We start from the raw sequence: 7,621 nt of genomic DNA, 5'->3' as shown, positions 1-7,621 counted from the left end.
TATATTTATTTATTATATAATATATATATATATATATATATATATATATAGAGAGAGAGAGAGAGAGAGAGAGAGATAAGTCAAAGTACTACATAGAAAGAGAAGGGTTTAAAATTGTAAATTCATTATGAGCTTCACTATGTAAAAAAGCACATAGAAAAAAAGGATATTATAGCTTTTGATGGGCCTATAAATTGTCTTTTTTTTTTACATTTCTCAATATTTTAAATTTTCTCAAATGACAAGTTATTTAGAATTCATTTAGGCCCTACTATCTTCAATTTGTCTACCATCTCCTTCATTCAAAATTCTTATTGCTTTCACAGTTATATTCTAAATCCATATTATTATTCTATGTATTAAATCTGGCTGGTTGAAATGCCATTCCTTATTTGCAAGTCACATGATACTCCATGTGCTTTTGGATCATCTAGGTTAGGCAGTTACAACTTTAACACCCCATAGATCCATGAGTTTTCTCATGGAATGGAGTGTGGCCTGAATTTTTTTATATAACTACAGTGTGTGCTTCTCACTGGGTCATGGCCTAGGATGCATTTCCAGATACCTGGAGAGAGCTGTGCTGAAATTAGTTAATGAGGAAGAGCCTTCTGTAAAAATCCAAGACAGCAAATCACACTGAAGGACCTCTCAATAGCTTCACCCCCCGCCCCTTAGAGGATGTGTTATTTTCTTTAACACAACATTCACCATGTTTTGGAAAAGAGCTGATGTTTCACGACGACGGCTAACATCTGGTAAGCCATGCAGGTGAGTCAGTCCATCTGAAATGGCCTTGCCGAGGGAGGGAGAGACAGGGGAGAAAGGGATGTACTGGAACCCAGGGGTAGGGCATGGTGGAGCTGAGGAAGACCAAGATGAAGAGAAGGAACCAGGAGAGCAGGGAAGGAGGGGGAGATGTTCTGTATTTGTTAGTAAAGACTGAGATGCCAGAAGGATAAGAATGGATGGTGAGGATGCTCAGGGAATTGTCCTGGTTGCCGTGGAGCTGTGGCCATGATGAGCAGGGAACAGAAACTGGGGGACAAGTCCACTGTGCCTGGGAAGTGCAGTCTCATGCTTGGCCCAGAACCCACAGCCCTGTCCCTGCTCTGTTCACTCACCGGGGGGGGGGGGGGTGCACTGGGAAGGGACATGAAAACCCTCCTCCCGAATGCCATCTATTCCATTTATGGATGAGGAACTCATGGTATAGCTCAGCGCTTGAAGGGCTCTGTAAGTCATTTAGGGAGAGCAAGGAAAAGAGATGCGCAGCTCAGGCTTCTTAGCAGCTGCTGATTGAAGGCTCTAGCTCCTCATTGTGGCATCCTGAAAATAAGTAGCGGCAGGTCGGCTTGAAAAGATCCTGATTCATGATCTTCAGTGTCACAGAACTGCTTGCTCAGCACCTCTCCTTACTGTTGGCTGTTTCCTCCTGGCTGCATCAGAGTTCAGACCTTAGTTGGGACTGCTCTCTCTGGCTTTTTGGTGTGTGCTGAGAGATGGACAAGCTGCTGTGGATGGCCAGGGCTTTTGGAGTCAGTTGTCCTGTTCTTGAAGCCCTAGGTGTTGCACATCTTTATTATTGGGATCAGAGAGTTAGGGGAGGGGTTGATCAAATTATTGATCATTCTATTACTTTCTGGGGTCACAACTGAACAACCCTGCTCCTCTGAATCCTAGTTTTCTCATTAATCACACTGGAATAATGATGTCTCCCATTCTGCCTCAATGGAAAAACTGAATGAGATAATAGGTTTGAAAGGGCCTGCACATCTTTGGTCCTCAATAAATGCTTATTATATCTAGATGCAGGTAATAGAGCCTGGATTGCAAACTCCTATTGCACTAGATGTCATGAGTGTGGGGGACAACATGTGCTTTTGTTCATTGTGCATCCAGAGTGAGCACCTGATTATGGGCGTTCCACAATTTTGTTGCAATACAGTAGGGGATTAGAATCTTGGGTTAACATAAAACCTAAGCACATATTTTTAATTTAAGAAATTAAAAATGTCTTAGTGTATTTCTTATCAGTGTATCACACATTAGTTTTGTGTAAGGAATGGTTGTATATTTAAGGATATAAAAACTTCATAGTCCTTAAAAATCATGACGTTTCATCACTTAAAGCATGGATCCACAAACTTCAGCAGAGGACCAAGGAGTGTTTTCTGCTCTGTCGGCCATGTTTCTTCACAACCGTTGAACTCTTGTTGTAGAGCTAAAGCAGCCACAGGCAGCAGCAGGTGAACAATATGCTGCTTTCCAATAAAACTTTATTGAAGAAAACAGGCAATGGGTTAAATTTGGCCCCAGCAGCTCTAATTCGTGAACACTTTTTTGAAGGATGAAGCCTGATTTACAATTCGAGAAAGAAATAAATATATTTCATAAAGATGGGTAGGAAACAAAAGTTAATACAGTACAAATTCTATGCAGTTACATTTCAATACAGAGCAGAAACAGCTACTATTATTTCTATTTATTTTTTAATGAATGAGGCAATTGCTTTAGGTCTCAGGCTAGAGGGACTCGAGATCTGGGTCCCTGGTTGTCCATGTTCTGTTCTTCCTGTGCTGTGTCCTCTGCTGTCTTGTTGCTCTGTCTGTCTCTGTGTCCCATGCCTCTGTCGTATTCGAGTTGGCAGTTGGCATTATTTCCAATCTTGGAAGCTTTAGTTTTGTTCTGAAAGAACTGAGGGCTTTTACAGGAAGGGTGATATCTCAAGGGTGACTATAAGTTTTAAAACAAGTTTTTTTTTTGTGTGTGTATTTTGTGTGTAAAAACACACAAGCATTTCTGAGTGGTCATGGAGTGAAGACAATGAATAGCACACTTGATTTCTTTGCTTACTGTCTTTATTATTGCTATTTGTTGTCTTAATGGATTTTTTTCCCTCTAATTTTGGATTTTTTTTGTAATCAGACTTTGAAGTTTGGAGTATAAAATAATGGATGTCAGTAAACCATCTATTTCAGATAAAGATACATTTTCACTAGATAAAAAGCGTGCTGATGTTTTTCTTATAAACATTTTGTTTCTTCAGTATTGAGATTGTAAAATTAGTTGCAAACATTTTCTTCACGATATTTAAAAAATACTGCTTTTACCAACAGGAGTCTTTTAATCACATGGTGTTGCATCAGAAGCTGGCAAAGATGTTGGCTGGTGAGTCATTCTAGCATTGCTGGATTTTTTATTCCAGGTAGAAAAAGTCTAGTCACTGAAAGGCTAATTGATTGGCTACAACTCAAGATGAGTTGTAACATCTAGGAGGAATCATATAAGTCTACACTTGGTTGAACAGACACCATTTTTATGGTCTATTGACACAGAAGCATTTTCCAGACTGTCTTGGCTAGCAATGTCAGGCTGGTTGACCTCCAAAATGTCTTCAAACTGAAGTGTAATTCTCTGAAGTCACCAACATTGAAGAGATTGACTTTCATTCACCAATCTTGAATGAGATTTTATGTCCTAACTGGCATATGAAGTGCTCAATAAGTGCTCATTCCCTCTTTAGTGATTAATCAAGTTTCCTTCACATGTAGTTACATGGAGTTGACAGATATTACCATCACTGGTTGAGCAATCACACCACGCCAAATTTTTAGGATTGTAGGGCACAGTCATCCATAGTTAGATCTTGGTTGGATTGAGAGGATAATCAGATGCAATCCTAGATTAAAGATAATCAGACAGGCTTTGAATCTGCTCAGGTACCCAGTGCAATTTGTTATATCAACAGCCATCAATAACAAATGTGACAATTGTAAATCCAGGTGGCCAGGCAAAATCATCCTGCTCTACCTGTAAATAGTACCCTTTTCAGAAAGGCTATGATAGGCCATGACTGCATGAAGTAGTTAGTGAGCAACTGGCATGAGGAACTGACTGCTTTGCATGCTGAAATTTTCTAACATTTTGCAAATCGTGACCAATGGCGAGACTGGTGTTTAGAATTTTGTGGAAGCGTTTAGAGTAAAAACACACAAGCGTTTCCCAGTGGTCATGGAATGAGGACAACAAATAGCAGAGCTGTTTTCTTTGCTTACTGTTGAGACTTGAGAAAACCTCTTGATGTGTAGGCATTAATTTCCATTGGCCAATATCTTATTTTATAAAAAATAAGTTTTTAACTTATTCATTTGTGATTTAGGTACTTAAGTCATTTTTATTCTCCATAAAGGCAACATTCCATTTTTAGAGTTTTTTCTTTTGAATTTCCTTATATCTAATATCCTCATATTTGTGAGACTACACTCAGATGACATTGTTATGTGACAATAAGTTAGAAAAGAAATATGCATGGGTTAGAGAGGACATCAAGCCAGGGAGGAATCCTCACATCAATAAATTCCCAGAGTTCTGGCTCTCCTCAGATACCTCCAAGTTGTTATAGCCTTTGTAACTGACCCCAAGTGCTCAGGCATATCAGGATCCTAGTGGGTTAGGACAACAGATAACATCAGAATCTTATTGGCTTTGTTTAAAAACTCCCCCTCCCACAGTGGCTGAACATGTTTCTCCTATGAAAGATTTTTCAGAAGTTTAAGAAAAAAAACGTTGGGGTGTCTTGGGCCTTAAAACTCTTGGTGAAACAAATAAGAAAAATAGGTAGGCAGGTCATAGGCCTCAGGAGGCTAAATTGGGCAGCTTTTCTAGAGACATCTAGACCAGTTCTTTGGTTTTCAGCATATGGAGATAGTTTCTGTGCTTTGATTGGTATCCAGTTATTCTGGTAGATGGATAGTAATGCCCTCTGCCACCCCAACACTGCTGCAGGGAAAACAACAACCACGGCAACAACTGAAAATAGCTGAAAACATGTTTTCAAGTCCATATTATAGAAGTTGTACATAAAAATTTTAGAATAATAAACATTCAAATATAAGAGATCATCCATGGAATAAGTATATGAAGTAAAATAGATCTCCATTCGTCTTCATTTTAAAAATCTAGAATAGAGATTTGGGAAGAAAAATGTGGGTTGAGGTCTACTTTGAGGGCTCTATGAAAAGACCCACTTGGAAAGAGCAAAGAAAATATAAGCATACTAGGTTAAATATTTAATTTAATTGAAAGAATCAAGAATACAAATTTGTTTTTAAAAGTACCTGCCACAATTTTCTCTTCCCTTTAATCAATCAATTACAAATTTACCCTAGATTAATGACACATGGAAAAGTGCCACTGTGGGAGGAGCTGAGCTGATAAATTCCCATCCCTGACAGGGTGTGGATGGAAACTTACCTGGCCAGCTGTCAGCAGCAACTCCGAAGGCAAGAAGGTAAATTCTCACATTGCCTGGTATGGTTTTCAATATGAACACTGCATTGGAAGATTGTCTAAAATAATAGAAACCAAAAGGAGATATGATTAAAGTTGAATTATAGGTTATTTTTATTAAGCCTTTAAAAAAGTTTATGTTATGATGGTTTGAATTTTCTGCAGGTGTGGCAATACTCACTGGATGATCAATCATCTTTCTCAGCCTCCAACCATCTGGTCAGACAGTCAGTGTATCTGATTAATTTTTTAAAACAATGTGAATGTTTGACTAACTTTTTTTTGCCTTCATATACTTGACAGGTTGTATTTCATCTTTTAATGAATTATTTCTGCAATATAAAATGGAATGGTATTTTGGTTATCCATATTGTAAGTAATGTGAGTTTAGATGCCTCTTTCCTACAGTTTGGAAAACACTTTAGATTGAATCTGTCATAAGTATTTCCTTGTTTTTAGACATTGTTTATTATTTAATTTGTTATAATCTGGTTTTATTTATTCCAGTAGAACAGCATGGGTAAAATTGGAATTTTACCTGGGTAAAATTGGAATTTCATTCTTGGATTATTAGTAGTTTTGTGGAAATTATAAGCCCAGAAATATTTTTGGAATATAAAAGTTTTTCTTCCTGCTGCATGTAGAAAGAACAATTTCACTTAGAATATATTTGGTTGTTAGAACATCTATCTAGTCTAAACTTTTAATTTTCACTATAAAGGAAGTAATATTTTAATTAAAAGAACTATTCTAATAGAGTAGAAAATTAATCAAAAACTAATTCCACCATGCAACATCTCTATTACAGCTGCCTGCAGAATATATAATGTTTGAATAATATCATCTAATATGACATTAGATTTTCTACAATGAAAAAGGGGTGGATAATAGTAAATCAATCCTTAAATAATAAAGAAATGCTCCTATGTGCTATAATTGTTTTATTTACTGATGAGATACAAAGATGAATAAAAAAATTGAACTTACACTCAAGCATTATGTTTTATAAGTAACGAAAGAAACATAAAAAATAGGTACATTACAGAATAATAAGGAAAGAAAGAGAAACATAAATATAGTGTGGTTATTAAATACACAGCAGTGGGAGGAAAAAGTGGAGAAAAGTCACATGAGTGATTAAGCCAGAAAACAAAGAATCAACCAAAGGAGAATGTGTGTGGATTCCTTAGAACCCATTAAAATGGGCTGGGGGTATGGCTTAGTAGTAGAGAGCTTTCCCAACATGCTCCAGGCCCTGCAAAACCCCAGCACTGCAAAACAACTAGCAGATAAACGGACAAAACATCAAAAAGAAAAAAATAAAGGAAAATTGTTACAAATTTAAGAGAACTAAATATTAGAAATTTTTAAAACTAAGAACTTTAGATAACACTTTCCAACTTTTCTTATAAAAATTGGAACTAGATGGAGTTTTTAATATTAAAATCAAAACACTTTGTTTTCAAAGTTTTGAAGTGATGGAGGATAAAACCAAAAATATTGACAATTTTAAGTAAATAAAAGTAAAAATAATTCTAAAACAACACTAGGAAACAAAGAAGCCACAGCATCTAGGGATAATATGTGTAAAACAATCCTTAGAAACAAAATGTGTATATAACATGAAAAGTAAATGAGTAAACGATCATGACTCTAATAGATAATTTAAAAAAAGGAGTATAATGAGGGACACTTAACAGAATATATAAATAGAAAAGAATACATGGCCAAATGTTCAAATGTTAGTGAGTATCAATGAAATGCAGATTAAAAAATACAACTTTCTCTTTTTTTCTTACTTTTAAGTTATCAAAAATAATAATGCCATTACCTGAAGATGGTGAGACAATGAAGCAGCTGCTTCATGAGTGTGCAAGTAAGCTTGGCTTCAGAGTGTGCAAGTCAACCAGTCTTTTAATATTTAACCCAGAAATTCCACGTTGACGGTATCCTGAAGAAATAATGTGAATGAAGATAGAAGCTGTCTGTACTTATTAAGATGTTCCTTGTACAATTCACAATAGGGAAAATCGGAAACTAATAAAAATGCCCAACAAGAAGATATCAGTTTAAAAATTTAGATAGAGCCATCTAATTGTATAGGCATTAAAAGGACAAACAGGAAGGCAGATCTGAAGTGAAACCAAGTGATCACGTGGGCACACACAAGTGCATAGGACACAAGTGTACGTTTCCTGTGTGGTCCAGACCCAGACAGGACACGTGCTCAGGCCTGATGTCCTTGAGTTGCCCCTGCAGGCCCACCAGGGCAGGTTCTGTTCATCTTTTCCCAACTATGGGTATGGGGATGTTTTATAGGTTTTATTTT

Source organism: Ictidomys tridecemlineatus, chromosome 13 (genome assembly GCF_052094955.1).
Source record: "Ictidomys tridecemlineatus isolate mIctTri1 chromosome 13, mIctTri1.hap1, whole genome shotgun sequence".
Classification (NCBI taxonomy): domain Eukaryota; kingdom Metazoa; phylum Chordata; class Mammalia; order Rodentia; family Sciuridae; genus Ictidomys; species Ictidomys tridecemlineatus.
The sequence above is the reverse complement of the archived record's forward strand: the minus strand, read 5'-3'. Positions refer to the sequence as shown.